Source organism: Paramisgurnus dabryanus, chromosome 19 (genome assembly GCF_030506205.2).
Source record: "Paramisgurnus dabryanus chromosome 19, PD_genome_1.1, whole genome shotgun sequence".
Taxonomy (NCBI): domain Eukaryota; kingdom Metazoa; phylum Chordata; class Actinopteri; order Cypriniformes; family Cobitidae; genus Paramisgurnus; species Paramisgurnus dabryanus.
In genome coordinates, this window is record NC_133355.1 from 22,602,040 (window position 1) to 22,620,557 (window position 18,518).

Consider the following 18,518-nt stretch of genomic DNA (forward strand, 5'->3'; position numbering starts at 1 on the left):
CTGTGCGGGAATCTCATGACACGCTTAAATTTAATCTCGAGATTAAAGATTATATGCGTCTCCGCAAGCTTTTTTGTTAGCTTGTACGTATTGTTTTGAAGTAGCTGTGATCTCATTAACCTTTTGAGTTTTCCACCAGATGAATATTGTCTGCTTTTCGGACGTACTTTGTCTGGGTTAGAATTACAATTTAAACATAACCTCTGAGTCTCATACAACTTTTGAACTCAAAACGTTTAAAAGTTTGATGGCTTTTATTGTCGACCTCACAGTTAGATAAAGTGTAAATCAAGGGTACAGTGGAGTGATTAGAAAGTATTTAGACATTTTTATTGTATCACATTAAAAAATATTAAAGCAAGTGGAATGAAAAAAGTACTGATAATGTCCGGACAAACACATCATGGTTTGAGACAAGGGGCAGTTTGTCCGCTAAAGGCTACTGTAGAAACATGACAATGACTCCCATGTAAGGAGACCATAGACTGCAAAAAAGATGGACGACGTGACGTCGCTTCCTTTCAACGTAATGAATTAAAGCCAAAAATGTCCAACCATGGGCTCTGCCATGCGCAGAAGGAGTCGTCCGTGGAGCCAGAGGCGGAGTCGCGGTATCAAACCTCCGCCCAAACGCTCGCATGCCCAATTCAACCACGCCAATCATAACAGCGCACCCTAAATCTATAGTATCAAATTACTAGCTATAATGAACCTTATCACAAAAAATTAAACGTATATGAGAGTGATAAAAACTACCTTAAAGGACCAAAACCATCTTTTGGAAAATTTTATTGGAAGTATAAAATATTTTTTTTTATTTAGAGCCGAGTCTCGTTCGTTTGCATGGAGAGGGCGAGGTTTATGACTTGTACTGCAGCCAGCCACCAGGGGGCGATAAAAGAGCCAGAGGCTTCACTTTTCAAGACTTATGAGGCATAATCGAAGGCAACCTATGGTGTATGTAGATAAAAACGGCTCATTTTAAGATAATAAAAACATAACTGTTTATTTTGTAAGGTCTTTGCACAACTGAAAATGTACTTATGTAAATTATATTCCATTTCTGTCAATAGATTTGACACATTGCACCTTTAATATGAAGAAACAACCTGATTTCCTGGGAAAATGTACGTGAATTGTAACACCCCACTCTTAAACACAGCCGTCACAGGTTTGAAAGCAGAACGTACATATACATACAAATGACATGATACAATGTGAATAAGCCACCAATTTGCTAAAATAATTGGAGTTGGAGGAAATACATCTGTGGTTCTCTGCTATGACACCTTTTGAACTAAAGAAAACTTGACTCTAACCATTAAAAATCACATTGACACCACATGGTTGAAGAGTAAAGCATACATTTTTTAATAAGGAAAGAGAAAGTGAATAAAAAGTTATTAAAACCTAGGGTCATCTATATATGCCACTTATTTTGACATTCATTGTTACTGTGAGACTTTTAGCAATTAAGCATTATACATTCAAATATTATGGAGATCACAGATCACTGCTTGCTTCAGAGAACCTTTCTTTTATCATGTTCTTTTTTTATCGTATCCATCATCATTCCCAGAGATCTGCTGTTGGAAAGGTCTACTAGTGTTGACTGGCAGCTGTATGGATGGGGTCCCCACCACAGATTTCCTGGCATGGGGAATTTTTGTAAATGCCCCTCAGAAAGTCATTGAAATGTTTTCTGTGTTGTTGATAGGCAGGTAAGTGGAAGCTCTTCTGTCACTGGCAGTGTCACAGTTTGTTGAAGGGTTGATGGGATACGATTAGGCCAGACAGATGTTTTGCTAATCCCACACATATTCTACAGGTTTCTGTGAGACTCTTAGATGGACTACACCACATTTGAGTTCAGTTTAAACATGGTGATTTTAAAAGATTTAAAGCTGAAACGAGGCTTATACAGTACTGTTACGACCCGGCTCAAAGTCACAACATAAAGAGGACACTTGGACAAAAATAAGTTCCAATAAAGTTATAAATTTATTTCAAATTAATCAAAAAATGTCTAGGGTCAAAATATTAAAGAATAACAAAAGAATCAAATCAAATAACTGTTAGAATTTGGGGTTTGTGGAGCTGTGGAAAACAAATGAGAACACAAAATATCAACCCACTCTTCAAACAAACACACAAAAATGAGAGAGAATGATCACAGCTCCATTAGCTTCTTAAATAGGGTGCAACAGGTGCCAATAATCAACCCTGGAGTCCCGCCCATCAAGGAGGAACCTGCAATCTTAAACAAAAGAGAAAATAGGCAAGGCTGTAACACCTCCATCAACAAAATGTTAAATAACCCAAATTATTTAACACAATAAATTATTAAACAAATGTATCAAAAGAAAATATTTACAAAAAAAAAAACAGGAGTATAGAACGGTATCATACGCGAGACAGTGCATCGGCTAAAACATTCTCCTTTCCTTTGATGTGATGAATTTGTAAAGGAAAAGACTGCAAAAAGAGACTCCATCTCATCAACCGCTGGTTAGAGTTGCAACTTCGCTGCAAAAAAACTAGCGGATTATGATCAGTCATCACTTCAATTGGGTTGCCACTACTCAAATAAACCTCAAAATGCTGAATTGCCAAAATCATTGCCAAAGCTTCCTTTTCAATTACAGAATAGTTTCTTTGATGGGAATTAAACTTCTTAGAAAAGAAGCAAACTGGGTGTTCAATACCTTGATCATCGTCCTGCAGAAGAACTGCTCCTGCCCCATTTTCACTTGCATCTACTGCCAGTTTGAAAGCGTTTTTAAAATTTGGCGCTGCCAAGATAGGGGCATTAACTAACAGGGCCTTGGCATTATCAAATGCCTGCTGGCAACTGTCTGTCCACACAAAGTCAATTTTTGGACTTAACAAGTCTGTTAGAGGACTCACTACACTAGCGAAATTGGGACAAAAGGCACGATAATAGCCGGTCATTCCCAAAAATCTCCTTAGATCTTTACGAGACTGAGGAACAGGGAAGTTATCTATAGCTTCAACTTTAGCCCGAATAGTTCGAACTTGACCTTGCCCCACAATTTTGCCCAGATATGTAATGGTTGCTTTGGCAAACTCACACTTGGCGAGGTTAACGGTCAGATTAGCAGCCAACAAACGGTCCAAGAGAGCTTTAAGCTGAGCTACATGACTACTCCAGTCAGAGCTATATACAACAATATCATCCAGATAGGCTTCACAATTGTCTAACCCAGATATTACTTGGTTAACTAACCTTTGAAAGGTAGATGCAGCATTTTGCATTCCAAAAGCCATAACCTGATATTCCCATAGTCCATCTGGAGTAACAAATGCTGAAATCTCTTTGGCTCTGTCCGAGAGGGGAACCTGCCAGTAACCTTTTAAAAGATCTAACTTGGTTACATACCTGGCAGGACCCACCCGGTCAATGCAATCATCCAATCGGGGTAATGGATAAGAATCTACTTTGGTTAGAGCATTAACCTTACGAAAATCTGTACAGAACCTCATAGACCCATCAGACTTTGGCACCAAAATACATGGAGAACTCCAGGCACTTTGGCTTGGTACAGCAATTCCATGTTCAACCATATAAGTCACTTCCTTACTCAACAGTGCACGCTTTTCAGGACCCACCCTGTAGGGATGTTGCTTCACGGGGGCAGCACCTGAAACATCAATATCATGCACTACAAGATTAGTTTGGTTAGGCACATCTGGAAACAGTGGTTCATAAGAGCGAATCAGCTCTACAAGAACAGATCTTTAACTTGAGGCAAATAAGATAGAGAAGCCTCAAGATCAAACAAGATTTCAGAATTATTTAACCGAGGTGTAGGAACCGTCACTTCACTGAGTCCTTCTGAAACTACCGGAGTACAAGGTAACACCACCATCTTCTTGGTTAAATCGAAACTCCCTTCTCTAGTAAAATACTCCTTCAGCATATTAATATGACAGAGACGACTTTTCTTTCGTCTGCCTGGAGTAGAAATGACATAGTCAAGATCACCAACCTTGCGTTCAACTGTGTAAGGCCCTGAAAAACGTGCCTGCAACGAAGAACCATGGACAGGAAGCAAAGCCAAAACTCGATCCCCAACCGAAAAAGATCGCTTTTTAGCCCGCCTATCATACCAGGCCTTCATCTTTTTCTGCGAGGTAGCAAGATTAGAATTGGCAATTTCACAGGCTTTACTAAGCCGATATCGAAAATGGCTAACATAGTCCAGTAAGTTGGAAGAATCTGTTACCTCAGCCAGCCACTTTTCCTTCAACAATTTCAAAGGACCCCGGACATTATGTCCAAAGACCAATTGAGCAGGGCTAAACCCCAAAGAATCTTGCACAGCTTCTCTGGCCGCAAAAAGCATGAGATGTACTCCTTCATCCCAGTCCCGCTGAAACTCAAGACAGTAGGTTTTTAACATGGTTTTCAAGGTTTGATGAAACCTCTCGAGAGCCCCTTGGGACTCTGGATGGTAAGCACTAGAATGACAATGTGAAATTCCTAACTGATCCAACACCTGTCCAAAAATCCCAGACATAAAATTGGATCCTTGGTCAGACTGAACAGTCTTAGGAAGCCCAAACATTGCAAAAAACTTTAGCAAGGCCTGCACTACCACGGGAGCTGTTATCTTTCTTAAAGGAATAGCCTCTGGAAAGCGAGGAGAAGCACACATAACAGTTAGTAAGTATTGGTTCCCATGTTTGGTTTTAGGCAATGGACCAACACAATCTACTAAAACTCTGCCAAATGGCTCCTCAAAAGCTGGAATAGGATGCAAGGGAGCAACAGGTATAGTCTGATTAGGTTTACCAGCTACCTGACAAACATGGCAGGTCCTGCAATATGCTACAACATCTTGTTTTAGACCAGGCCAATAGAAATTTTGCAATATACGATTATAAGTCTTATTCACACCAAGATGTCCTGCCATGCTACAGTCATGTGCCAACTTGAGTATGTCTTTACGGAAAACTTGAGGTACCACAATTTGAAAGACATTTCCCCACTCATCCTGTCTAGATAATGACTGTGGGTGCCATTTTCGCATTAGGACCCCATCCTTTTGGAAATAACCACATGACAATTCATTTACCTCTTGTTCAGTGCTTACTTCTTCCAACAGAGAAGATAAAGAAGAATCCTTACTCTGCTCTAAAATGAGTTGATCTCTGGTAATTGCAGTCTCTTTAGGAGGAATCTCCTGAGATTTGTCTAGCTCTGCCTTACCTATAAAAGATTTAACAGGCACAACTTCATCTCGCTTCTTTTCATCAAACTCCATCAAAAAGGTATCCGCCAGATCGAAATTAAAATCTGCTCCCTTTTTATCTGTGGATTTAAAAGTCTGTTTAGACATAGCACGAGTCACAGCACATACTGGAAAAACATCAGGAAAAGATTGAGACAGATCAGAGTTCTCACTTGACATAGGGACCTCAATAACTTGAGCATTAGGTGTGACCTTAACACCAGCCAAATCATTGCCTAAAATAAATGAAACCCCTTCAATTGGCAAATAGGATCGTACACCCACCACTACCTGACCAGACACTAATGGTGATTTTATCTCAATGCTATGTAGAGGAACAACAGCACAACCCATTTCAACTCCTCTTACCAACACTTGAGCTCCTGTAGCAGTCTGGTTAGAGAGAGGCAAAATTCCCTCAAGTAATAAAGACTGTGAGGCTCCTGTATCTCTAAGAATACTCACTGGAACACCACTTTCTTGCCCTGGTAGAGACACAACTCCTGTTGTAAGAAAAGGAGCATAATCTGTTAAACAGTCACTACCCAAGTCTCCAAACTTCAAAGACTGAACCCCAAAACACTCAGCACTTTTTGGAAAATGGCTTGCAGAAGCCAATCCAACTGGCTTGGTAGATTTTACTTTTTTACCAAGAACAAAACATTCTGATATCTTATGCCCTGGCTTCTTGCAGTAAAAGCAGATGATGTTTGCCTTAGAAGGAACAGCACTAAGCTTGCTAGAAGAAGTTGGAACAGAGTCAGATCCTGCCAAAACAGCCTTACTATGACTCTGATAATTTCTTCTTGGGTTATGGTTTCCATTTAACCCCTTATGGGTTAAAACAAACTCATCAGCCATAACAGCTGCATCAAACAATTTGGAAACCTTTTGTTCATTTAAATATGTAGCAAGGACTGCTGGGACACAATTTTTAAACTCCTCTAAGAGAATCAAGTCACTAAGCTGTTCTTTAGTCTCCACTTGCCTAGAAGCACACCACCTAACAAACATGTTCTCCTTTTCCCGAGCAAATTCCACAAACGTCTGCCTATCACTTTTGATGTAATTTCGAAAACGTTGACGATATGCTTCAGGTACTAGCTCATAAGCATGAAGAATAGAAGTTTTAACTGTATCATACACAGCACTCTGTTCTAAACTAAGTGATGAATATACCTCTTGAGCTTTACCTGTAAGCACACACTGTAAAAGCAACGTCCAAACATCTTTTGGCCACTTCAATGAAGTAGCGACTCTCTCATAGTGAGAGAAATACTTCTCTACCTCTTTTTCAGAGAATGGAGGAACCATTTTAATATGCTTACCAATATCAAAAGTTTGCCCTACACTTTGAGAAGACTCTGAGGGTACTACAAATGGTGAAACAGGGGCCTGACCCTCAGGTGTCCTACCTGCCAAATCTAACTCCATTTTTTTAAGGACAAAGGCACGCTCACACTCCCTTTCTTGGCTCTCCAATTTCTTCAACTCAAGTTCTCTGTGCAACTCCTTTTCTTTCAAAGCTATTCTATCCTGTTCCAAGCGACACTTCACTGCCTCCAATTCTAACTCCTTTTCTCGTAACGCCATCTCTTTTAGCTTTACTTCACTGTCAGTGTTACTTGGAACATGTAACTTTGCAACTAGAACTCCTTTTTCCTCTAAAGTGCCCTTTAAGTTCTTTAAGATAGACTCCTTAAGTTTTTTATCACTGTTAGTGAGCTCTATATTATAATGAGCAGCAACCAACAAAAGCTGCTCTTTAGTGCACTTCTCAAGCGCTTCCACTGAAGGTTCTTTTAGAAATTCTTCCGCATTGGAAGCCATTGCTAAAAACCTCTAAGTTTTCAAACAAGTAGCCACTTTAGGAGTTCACACAAATCAGAACAATATCCTTCAAATATACTCCACCAAAAAAAGATTTAACTTATACACAACTCCATTTCCACAAAGCTACTTAATGGTAATTTAATCTACACCAATTAACAAATCAGAATCAGTCACCTTATCTCCTCTATGGAGAACAAATACAAAGGTTTAACAAAACCCTCTCCGCAAGTAACATGCTAACAATATAATACTCTTACAAAGAAAGAGATTAATTAATAAGTCACGCAATCGCTCCTGAACTGCTGACAATCTTTAACAAGTAGCTACCACAAAACTGCATGTTAACTATTGACTACTTACATTTGTTGCTGGTGTAAAATTACTTACAAACTTGAAGAAAGTGGGGATGAAAGAAAATGCTCTCAAAAAACAAACAAATAAAATTCACAAGTTCCCAACACTAGCCATTGATTCAAAGTACCACACCAATTGGCATGGACACTAGAGAACAACTCCGGTAAAACACTACGCAAAAAAAAAAAAAAACTAACCTCTCTAATCTTCAAAGGCTTACCAGGCTCGGGGCCACTTTAAACGCTGAACTTCATGTCACCTGGTAAAACACCAGGCCCTGAATAGCGCACCCCCAACAGAGATTAAATCTCCACCCGGGATACCTTCAAAAATAACAAACTAACAAAACAAACTAACAAAACAAACAGTGCTCCGTTGGAAGGATTGTCTAGCAACCCAGCTGGACCACTCTACCTAACCGGAGTCCTCTATTAATCCAATAACTATGAACCTTTTCCATGCTCCACTCTAAAAAAAACTTGAAAAACAAGTCACAAAACCCCAACTTCAAACCAGAATTTGATCCCGGATGAGCCCCCAATTTATGTTACGACCCGGCTCAAAGTCACAACATAAAGAGGACACTTGGACAAAAATAAGTTCCAATAAAGTTATAAATTTATTTCAAATTAATCAAAAAATGTCTACGGTCAAAATATTAAAGAATAACAAAAGAATCAAATCAAATAACTGTTAGAATTTGGGGTTTGTGGAGCTGTGGAAAACAAATGAGAACACAAAATATCAACCCACTCTTCAAACAAACACACAAAAATGAGAGAGAATGATCACAGCTCCATTAGCTTCTTAAATAGGGTGCAACAGGTGCCAATAATCAACCCTGGAGTCCCGCCCATCAAGGAGGAACCTGCAATCTTAAACAAAAGAGAAAATAGGCAAGGCTGTAACAAGTACTAGTGCCAGAATTTTGAAACACCTTACTAATTTACTTAAATAACTTTGAACTTTTATAAGACGTGTACAAAATCTATAAAATATAACTATACATTCATTTTATCCTCCCCATCCCACTATCAGCTATTGAGGGTGTACACAAATAAGATAAAATTGTTAACCAAATGAAATCTGGCATTCACAAACAAGAACGCAATAAACTAAAAACCAGATTTACTAAACGGGGCAAATAAGCACAGGAGCGCAATTTACTAAAAAGGCACAAATTAAACTAGAAATGCAATTCCCAAGGAATTACCAGTGCATGAAAATGCAAAAAAGAAAAAAAATTTGATTGACAGAAATGTTAAAGAAGTTTAGTTTAGGAGTCTACCTGGCTGTTAACATGTTTTAGTGTGAAGTTAGCATGATTTAACAAAGTTATCATGATGTAATATGAAGCTAGCATGATTTAACATGTTGTTAGCGTAAAGCTAATATGATTTAGCATGAAGCTAGCATGATTTAGCAATAATTTAGCATGACGCTAGCGTGATTTAAAGGCACACAAGGCAAGTCTGAGTATTATTTCTCTACTAGCTCCTCCTAGTGTCTGGGAGTAAATGCGTTCTATATCTAAGACTATACGAGACTGAAGGACACCGGGTTGGATACATCGAACTTGCAAGTGGGGTATTCTTCCTACAGACGGTAGGGGCGGGCGAGAGATTCTTCATTCGTCATGTATGAGTCATTTAACCATATACCGACTTACGAAGATGATTTATTAACATAAAAATGCTGCCTTGTGTCCCTTTAAAGGGGCAATAAGTCGGATTTTAAGTGTTTTATTAATCAAAATCAATGTCTTTATTCGTAAATATATCCTCGTTGGTGTCAAATGACCTCTGCCAGTGATCTGACTTTTCTTTGTAAGCTTAGAATTTCTTCTCTTTACTTACATTGAACGGGTAAGTCCAAGGAGGCATTCATATCGTTCCGCCGTATTGATAAACTATAATAGCAGAGAGGGACAAAAAGCACTAGCCTACCAACGCGTTTCCACAACGCGTTTTCATTCAGAACACGTGAACCAGCTGCAACGGACAAGGAGATCAGCGATTACATAACGGCTGCCGTAGTTGCAACACGCATTTGGAAAGGGGAGGAGCTAGTAAGCACTGTTTGTTTGAATGCAAAATACAATTCCACCACTAGATGGGGGTAGATCCTACTGATTGCCCCTTTAACATGAAGTTAGCATGATTTAGCATGAAGCTAGCATGATTTAGCATGAAGCTAGCATGATTTAGCATGAAGCTAGCATGATTTAACATGACACTAGCATGATTTATCATGAAGCAAGCATGATTTAACATGATTAAGGATAAAGCTAATATGATTTAACATGAAGCTAGCATGATTTAGCATTAATTTAGCATGACGCTAGCATGATTTAGCATGACGTTAGCATGATTTAACATGACGTTAGCATTTTTTATCATGAAGCAAGCATGATTTAGCATGATTAAGGATAAAGCTAGCATAACTTAACATGAAGCTAGCATGATTTAACATGTAGCTAACATGATTTTACATGAAGTTAGCATGATTTACCATAAAGCTAGCATGATTTAACATGAAGCTAGCATGATTTAACATTAATTTAGCATGACGCTAGCATGATTTAGCATGACGCTAGCATGATTTAACATGACGTTAGCATTATTTATCATGAAGCAAGCATGATTTAGCATGATTAAGGATAAAGCTAGCATAACTTAACATGAAGCTAGCATGATTTAACATGTAGCTAACATGATTTTACATGAAGTTAGCATGATTTACCATAAAGCTAGCATGATGCTAGCATGAAGCTAGCACGATTTATCATGAAGCTAGCACGATTTAGCATGAAGTTAGCATGATTTAACATTAAGCTAGCATGATTTAGCATTAAGCTAGTATGATTAAACATGAAGCTAACATGATGTAAACATGATTTAGCATGAAGCTAGTAAGATTTAACATTAAGCTTGCATGATTTAGCATAAAACTTGCATGATTTAACATGAAGCTTGCATGATTTAGCATGAAGCTAGCAGGATTTAGCATGAAGTTAGCATGATTTAAAGGTATAGCGGAAGATTTTCGTTTTCCGGGTGGATCACCACTGTTATTGGTCATCCCAGATGTCAATCATTCTGATTATATGTTGACGTATAACCGTCGTACGTGCTTGCCTCTACGTTCGCTTTCTGCACATGCGCACTTTCACGTGTATGTGTGTTGTGCTACGGTTTTAACCATTCATTGAAGGTCGCGTTCTCACTGTGTTTTTTTCAAAATGTCTGAGGGTCGCAAGAGAAAAAGTGTCTACGAATTGTATGACAAGAAGAGAAAGGACTATAAATAAAGAAACAAGACCAGAATGTTTATGGGAGACTATATCACACGCTGGCGTGAGCTAAAAGGACAGGTTGGGCTTCCCACGCGAAGTTTCTACTAGAAAGGTACATTTTGTCATGCTATTTGGAGAAATACATTTAAAATCACTGCAAGTAAAAGTTGATGTAAGCTATGATTTGCTATGCTAGCCCTGGCACAAGTCACGAACCGCACAGACACGTAAACATGCCGACAGAAACTTGTAAACAGAGCAAAGAGAAGAACTGAGCTCCTGCATGCTCTCTCTGTCTCGTGGACGCGTTTAACAGGCGTTCCCTCTCGGGAGCATTTTTTAAAAAATATCGAGGGGCAGTTCTTTTAAATAATTCGGGAAAATCTTCCGCTATACCTTTAACATGAAGCTAGCATGATGTTAGCATGAAGCTAGCATGATTTACGCAATTTACTAAGAGCAGCGCAAATTAGTTCAGGGTCGCAAAGAAGCAGAACTCCTGCAGGTGATCTCCTTACGTCCGATGCGCTTGAGTTCAGCACCACGTATATCTGTGCGGAAAATTCGGCGTAAAATGTAGTTGTGTGAATCGTTTAAATAATCTCCTCTCATGAATTTTGCATCTGAAAGGGAAACTCCTAGAAATGCATATGCCATAAAGTCAGTCACAAAAATAACTAGACCACACTTTTTTGCGCTAATTATTTACTGCGCGTCTTTAGTAAATCCCGACAGTCGTTAACGGCAAAATAATGGTTTGCGCCAATGCTAACTCACTAGAATTCGTATATATTTTACGAGTTGGCTAATTCGTATTAATACATACCACATTTGTAAGTTTTTGTATGATTTGCCTTGACCCCTGTGACGTTGGGTTTATGTTTTTTTTTGTTCTTTTCATAAGAATTGTACATTTTTGCACGAATAACTTCGTATGAATTCATACAAATTAGCCAACTCGTAAAATATGTACGAAATCTTGTGAGATAGCGTTGGCGCATACCATCATTTTGCCATTAACGACTGTCGGGATTTACTAAAGACGCGCAGTGGATAATAAGCGCTGTAAAAGGTGTTGGTCTAGATCAGACTGTTTGCACTGGTGCAAGCTTTTAGTAAATCTGGCCCTAAAAGTTTTGCAAATTAAGAACTGTTTAGTGGAAAAATTAATTGCAGTGTGACTTCCAATGTGCTTAGTTTTGTGGGTAATGCCTGGGGTCATTAAGGGTTTAATGGTTACTTGTCTACCGTTGATCTGGTAAAAATATGACTTGTGTAACTAATGTAGTCAGCCTCTCTTAAGCCCTCCACAGACCACACGCTCTATATCTCAACACATTCATCACAATCAAAATGGCTAAACCAATATCTGGTTCCCTACAGAGGTTTTGTTTAATCCCACAGCAGTATTTATGGCATCCATGTGTGATTACTCATAAATAAAAGACGTAACTGTTTGCCCATGATGTTTAATGGTGCTGATGCAGGAGGTTTTCATGAACAGGGCTTGTAGTTTTGCTGCGGGAGGTCATAAAGTGCTTGAAACACTGAATAGGTTTTGAGAGTGGAAATAATGTTGAAGCTCAATTACCTCCACCATAACTCATCCAGATTCTTCCAAATCACCCACGACTGTAATCTCCTGAAAAAACGGCAATGAGCTAATGAATTTAAAAGCACAGTTCTCAACCTAGAGCTTTAAATCACTCACAAAACATTTATTGCAGGGGTTTCCTTCTTTATGACGATCATACTTCACATTTATACAATAACAGAGTTTTATTTTATAACATAGGAGTTAACATAGCTTGCATACATACTGTAGACTTCTGCCTACAGTAGAAAAGGGTGGGTTGCACCAACAAGTATTAAGTGTCAAGGCTTATTTAATAATTCTGTTGCACCAAACTTTAAAACTTGGTTACATTTAAACTGTTATTTTGATCCAGGTTAAAATTTTACACTAAATCTAGATTCTCTTTAATCTTGTTGCTACGTTACTTTTAAAACTTAGTTAGGGATTAACTTTGAACTTGCAACTGAGGTTTATATAAAATGTTCTACAGTTTGTTTTTATTTTGAATCAGTCCTAACCCTAACCCTAAACTTGGATCAACAAAGTCTAGATTTAGCTCTAAACACTGCTTAATTTAATCCTTTTTGGTGCAACCCAAGTTTATTGAGGAAAACATTCCAGGATTTTTCTCCATATAATGGACTTCAATTGAACTAGGGTGACCATACGTGTAATTTTTACCGGACGCGTCCTGGCCAGGATTTCGGTGCATCTTCCGGAAGTCGTATTTGTTGACCGCATACGCCATTCAGTTAAAAACATAAGACATACAATGGTAGTTTCATTCTTACCTTAAAGGGATAGTTCGGCCAAAAATGATATTAAACCCATGATTTACTCACCCTCAAGCTGTCCAAGTTGCATATGTCCATAATTTTTCAGACAAACACATTTTCGGATATTTTATAAAATGTTTTAGATCTTTCAGTTGATTAAATGTAATGTTACGGGGTCCACCCATAGTCCACGACTTTCAAGTCCAAAAAAGTGCGTCCATCCTTCACAAATTAAATCCAAACGGCTCCAGGATGATAAACAAAGGTCTTCTGAGGGTAATCCGCACGGTGTTGTTGTAGAAATATCCATATTTAAAACTTTATAAACTAAAATAAATACCTTCTGGTAGCTCCGCCATCTTAGTCACGTCCGCATTCAGGATGAGAGCTTACGCAGCCTACGGAGGCTACTCTGCTGCTGCTCTGTGCCCCCACCCTCCGAATTTGTCATACGTCACTAAGAAAAAGTCTGTACACTACGCTAATACTCTCTCCTGAATACAGAGGAGTCTAAGATGGCTGGCTACCGGAAGGTATTTATTTTCGTTAATAACATTTTAAATATGGATATTTCTACAACAACACCGCGCGGATTACCCTCAGAAGACCTTTGTTTACGAACCCGAAATCCTGGCCAGGAGGCGTCCGGGAAGAATGGCACGTATGGTCACCCTAGTTGAACCAAATGGTTGGAAGGACCAAATGGCAGTTTGAATGCAGATTCAGAGGGCTCTAAACAATCCCAAATGAGGAATAAGGGTCTTATCTATCGAAACGATCATCATTTTACCCCAAAAAATAAAAACTTCTCGTCTTGCAATATCCCTTGGATGCACTTCCACAACCTTACATATTACATAATCGCATCGAAAGGTCACGCATGACCATTTCAAACAATAAACTAACATAAATACATTAATTGGTTTTATTCTACATACATTCCCTTCTGAACGATCCTCCTTCTCCACACTTGTAATAGCCATAGTTTCCCAAACGTCATGCGTGACCTGATTACGTAATAAGTCACAAATGCGCATCAAAGGCTAGTGTAAGATGAGAAAAATTGTCAGCCTGATCTCACGAGAATTCATAAATATTTTACGAGTTGGCTAATTCGTATGAATTAGTACGAAGTTAATTGTGAAAAAACATACGATTATCATAAAAAAACAATAACGAAACCCTGCCCCTAACGTCACAGGAGTCAAGGTAAATCGTTATGAATTAGCCAACTCACCATGAGGTATCATTGGAAATTGTGGTTATAAAGTACGTATTTTAATTTTTTGATGAAAATGACGATTCATTTGCTAGATAAGACCTAGATAAGAATGCATCGGTTGGGATCCTTTATAGATGTTGCATTGAAACTGCAATTTGGACCTTCAAAGCAAGTCCACTATATGGAGAAAAATCCTGGAATGTTTTCCTCAAAAAAACTTGATTTCTAATCTACTGAAGAAAGGACGAAATAAAGGCATAAACATCTTGAATGGGGGGCAAATTATCAGTTTTTATTTCTTATGAAAGTGGAGTAATCCTTTAAATGATTAAATATGATATAATTCATTCATAATGTAAAACCTACATTACGTTATAATGCTAAAAGTCCTATTGTAACGTTTTTCAAAATGTCCCAGTTGTCACCGTTGACGGTATCCATTGAATTACTAGCCTGGTTAGCCAGACCTACATCAAGATGTAAGGTCTGGCAACTCTTCACACAAACGGCTCAATGCAAGGGGCGGGATATAAGGTTGTCCCTCAAAATGCCTCTGCACGCAATAGGATAGCGCTATGACGGATCAAAGCAACGAAGAAGGTGACGTAGTTACCGTAACCAGTCGTCAAAACTCCAAACACATCTTTCTTGCTTAAAAAGGACTTCAGTAGGGTTTATTTGCTCTTCTCTCAAAGAAAAACATAAGTCTAAGTCCTCCAGAGTCGCGGCCAAAGCCGCTTCAAAAGATAGCTGTTCGCCAGCAGCAGCAGCCATTCTCTGTTTTCAAGTAGGAACCGTTGCAGCTCTGTCGTCATCATGTTAAGCCCGCCCCACAGACGCTACACACGATGTGATTGGCCTGACCAAATTTTGGTTTTTGGACCGGTTAAGTGTATTGTGAGTGCCTAGACTAAACCCTGGCAGCAAATATATTTTGCGGCCGCTAGGGTGCCTCTAGATTTCTAGGCTATTGAATTACTGTAGGAAAAGCAAATACTATAGTTGTTAATGGGTTCTGTCCACTGTATGCTTCCTATAATTTATATAAAAATATATTTTGTGTTCAATCTCAGTTTAGAAGAACATGATGGTAAATGACGACATAATTTTCATTTTGGGTGAACTGTCCCTTTAAGAACCTTTGACTGAATGGTGCATTGGATTGTGCATATACACTCAGTTAGCACTTTGTCAGTCACAGCTCTAATATTGTGTACTGTAGGACTCCTTTACCCGAGAATATGGCCTGAATTGTTCATGACATATGGATTTAGAAATGTCTTGGAAAAATCCCTTAGACATTCTGCTCCGTGCTGACGTGACGTGTCACGATGCTCCACACTGGATTGAGATCTGGTGGCTGTACAGGCCATGATCGCACGGTCACTGTCATCTCCCTGTAACAAGTCTGAGATGATCTGGGCTTTATGGCATGGTATATGATTATGCTGGAAGTAGAAGATGGGATACTGTACTGAGGAAACTGACAGTAGTGGGACTACAGTGGGGTCTTCTCTTGTTGTAGCCCATCCATCTCAATGTTTGATATGTCGCTTTTGGCATCATTTTTACACTTCTGAGGAGTTCAGCTGTGTCTGAGATATTCAGACCGGCCCATCTGGTGACTTAAATCAGATTCTTTTTCCCATTTTGATGTTTGGTCCAAACAAAAAGTGAACCTCTTCTCTGTCTTTATGGTTTTTTGCATTGCCAGATGATTGAGTGATTAAACCGTCTGTATCAAAATTAATCATTTTTTCAAGAATGTCATCATCCAGTCTAAAACTAGGATTGTGTGCACCCAACAAACGTATTTCCCTAAACATATTTCAGTAGCGTGTGAGTCAAGAGATTCATGTTAAATGAAGAAACACTGAATTAAAGACTGTTTTCATTTATTATGATGAGATGTCACAGTGGATGGAAACTGCAGTCGCTCTGCCCACCCGCCAGACAAACCGTCTCCGATTTAGCTCTGGCAGATGGTGGAGTTTATCTCTCATCTTTCCATCATGATCCACGCCAAACCAAATTCACCTCTGTCTAAACCACTGAGCCACCGGGCGACTTTATTGCAGGACTGTTGGACCTTGACAATATCCGTCCGGATGAGAATGATCTCATACCGAGTGCGTGTTGACAGATCGGCCTCCGTCTCATGCACTGAGGAAATTGCATTTTGAAAATTGAGCAATATAACACAATGTGTATCCCAGAACCTGCTGTTACAGGTGTCATTAAACCGCTGTAATTCATCCTTTGTGTATTTTCAATTGTCAGTTTATATGTCCGACTAGACACTGACAGAAGATTGCAGTGGTTGGGGAAGACGGTGTTTGGTTGTGTTATGATAATTAAAGATGTTTGGCTGGGATGTGGTGCATATATTAAATTACTCACCGGATTTTAAATGCAGCTGATGTCTGTGTCCTTGGCGACTTATCTGTAAGCCCCTGGCGTTCACTGACTACAAGAGAGACTTCTCAAGGTTTCTATAAGGATGCAGTATTGGGGAGAAGTATGTTTGTAATGTTTTATTTAAAGGAATAATACAAGTTAAATACATGTTTTATTTTTGTGATAACAAAGCTGTATGCTTTTATTCCTTACTGCTAAAAAAGAAGATTTGAAGGATATTAATTTCACCATGACTCTCACATCTCATTAAGTCATATATCGCTGAAGCAGAAGGTCTTATTATTGAAACAGATACCGGTCAGTCTTTGCTTGTAATTATTTCTTTTCATTGTGCCACGTAGGCAAACCCAAAGACAAGTAATAAAAAATGTATTTTCTCAGACAAATGGTCATTCATAGTTTCATTTGATCTGATACTGTAGTTGATTCTTTGCTCGATGTATTCATGTCTGGCATTTGTTATACAATGAGACATTTTTGCTCCTTTGTTAATACATTATTTTGATTTGTGAAATGTACAGTGTTACACTGAAGTCTTTATCATCAAGCAAATTCTGAACTTTTTGTCAAAATGTTACAAACAAATAATTGTAAAAAATTATTGCGCCCATTAACCATTGCCATAAATCAATACCTGTACTCTAAATCAGGGGTTTTCAAACTTTTTGTGTGTGTGGACCACTATTTGTAATCTAGAATTTTCGCGGACATAATACTCATAATAAAATATGTCTACACAAAGTCCTGAATTTATGTGCACCTCTAAATAGGCTTACTAACACTAAAACTATAACTGGTCATCACATCAGTACAACAGATTCTTAAAACATATTCTTAAAAAATATATTTTTCTTAAGAAAATATATTATTTTATATTTTATTTTGCCTTTACACGGACCACCTGTAGTACCCTCACGGACCACAGTTTGGTAATGGCCGCTATAAATAATGCTTGTGGCTTTTTAACCATTGTTGGGTCAAATGTAAAATAAAAAATATTTGATTATTTTCAACCCAACGTTCAAAAAGATACAAAGACAATATGTATATTTGAACCAACAATGGGTTAAAACAACCCAGCACTGGTTAAATTACAACCCAAAGCAAGGGTGTATGGGTAATGTAGTCTCTGCTCTCAGTGGGACGAATTAGGAAGCGTACATTGTGAAGGGCGCTCTGAAAAGCGGCAGCGCAGCCAAAGGATTAAATTAAACCTCTGATTTTTAAACAGATGTGCAAATGAGCGTTCCGGTACGCTAAAAGCACTGATTGTACCGTAATTAAGGACCTATTATGTACCTTTAAAGGTACAGTTAAATGTTTTGTACCCCTAACACTTAACTGGTACACAATAGGTCGTTAAACGAATAAAGGTCCATATAGGGTATGCTATTGTACCCAAAAAGGGGAAACATTTCAATGTGTTGTTTACCCATAAAAGTACAAAAAGGAACTATTGAGGCTACCACAAGTGTCAGTTTTGTCATATTTTTCTGTGTACTACTACTATTAGATGCCTACCTGTTTGGTACAGGTGCCATCACCTCTGAAGTGCCTTAGTAAGTCCAGCTCACATAAATTGTCACATTACGACAATCTGATTTCAGCCGGCAAGGTCTCTGTCTGTGGCCGCTATAGGTCACTTCTCTGCCCACTGGCTTTTGTGTCTGGTTGCTCAGACAGACAGATCCTAATAGTGTCTGTCTGATTGTGACATGTTTCATTGTTACAGTTGACTTCACAATCCTTCTGGGACAGTCAAACACCTTCTTCACTTTTAAGTTACTAC